The 1,050-nt window shown below is 55.7% G+C and overlaps 1 protein-coding gene across 1 annotated transcript in view; it reads left to right on the top strand.

The window, feature by feature from the left end:
* PLXND1 (plexin D1) overlaps positions 1-1,050 on the top strand; it is a 101,685-nt gene that overhangs the window by 92,870 nt on the left and 7,765 nt on the right. The gene's annotated exons all lie outside the window — the stretch shown is intronic.

Raw genomic sequence — 1,050 nt, 5'->3', positions numbered from 1 at the left:
GGGGTGCGGGGGGGGGGGGGGGCATCCTGCCTGCAGGTGACGGGAAGATGCTTCCAGCTTCAGCAGAGTCTACGGAATGGCGGCGTCTGTCCTCGGGACATTCCGCGCACTGTAAAGGGAACTTGGATTTGAAGCGGAATGCATGACGGAACGCCTGACGAACGTTTTCCTTTTCATTCCGAGCGTTGTTTTCATCAAATGCCATTTATTAAAGCAGATGCCACTTCCATATAAGGGCTCATTCACACGGGCGTGCGCATGCATACGGTGTGCGCGCCCATACAGAGACCTGCTCCCGGGAGGGACAGGTGCTGCATGTAATTGCGTCCAGCCACCTGTACATCCCTATGGGAGGACACGGTGCACGCAGCTGCATGCCGACTTGAACCTGCTCATGTGTGCGGGTCCGGGTGCCTGCACTTGGACGCACACTGCGTATGTGCAGGTTCAGGTTGCGTGCAGCCGCGTCCTCCCATAGGGAGCTGCAGGCTGCTGTACACATTTCTACGCAGCACTTGTCCCTCCAGGGAGCAGGTCCCTGCACAGGCATGCATGCCTTGCGCATGAGCACGCCCATGTGAATGAGCCCTTAGCCTTAAAACCCTTCTTCGGGGGAAAATAACCTTCCTTTGGAGCTGGAGGATCGGACAGGGGAGGGGGGGAATCCCTGCAGGGAGCCGTGAGTGACAGTCACTGATCTCTGCATGGACAGATCGAAAAGTGAGTGAGCGCCGGTATGTGTTCGCTCACTTACCGATCTCAGGGGGGAGCTTATTATTTTCCCCAGAGATAGGCTTTAGCACATTAATGTTATTTCAAAAGTTGTTCCATTTGCAGCTCTCATTTAATAATCCTTGGTGGACCTGTGTTGGGGTGACAACGCTCTGCCCCTGTCTCCAAATGTGCTCCTGCATTGTCTACCTGTCACACGCGCCCCCTGGTGGAGACTACAAGCGCCTGTGCTGACACACATTGTTGAAGCACGGTCCACTGTTGTCACCATCAGGAAGCCGCTCCTGACCAGTGGTGTGAAGACGACGCTGGAGGACA

The sequence above is a fragment of the Nanorana parkeri genome, unplaced genomic scaffold (genome assembly GCF_000935625.1).
Source record: "Nanorana parkeri isolate BGI_ZX_2015 unplaced genomic scaffold, ASM93562v1 scaffold188, whole genome shotgun sequence".
In the NCBI taxonomy this organism is placed as follows: Eukaryota; Metazoa; Chordata; class Amphibia; order Anura; family Dicroglossidae; genus Nanorana; species Nanorana parkeri.
Note: the sequence above shows the minus strand (reverse complement) of the source record. Positions and strands in the feature narration are given on the sequence as shown.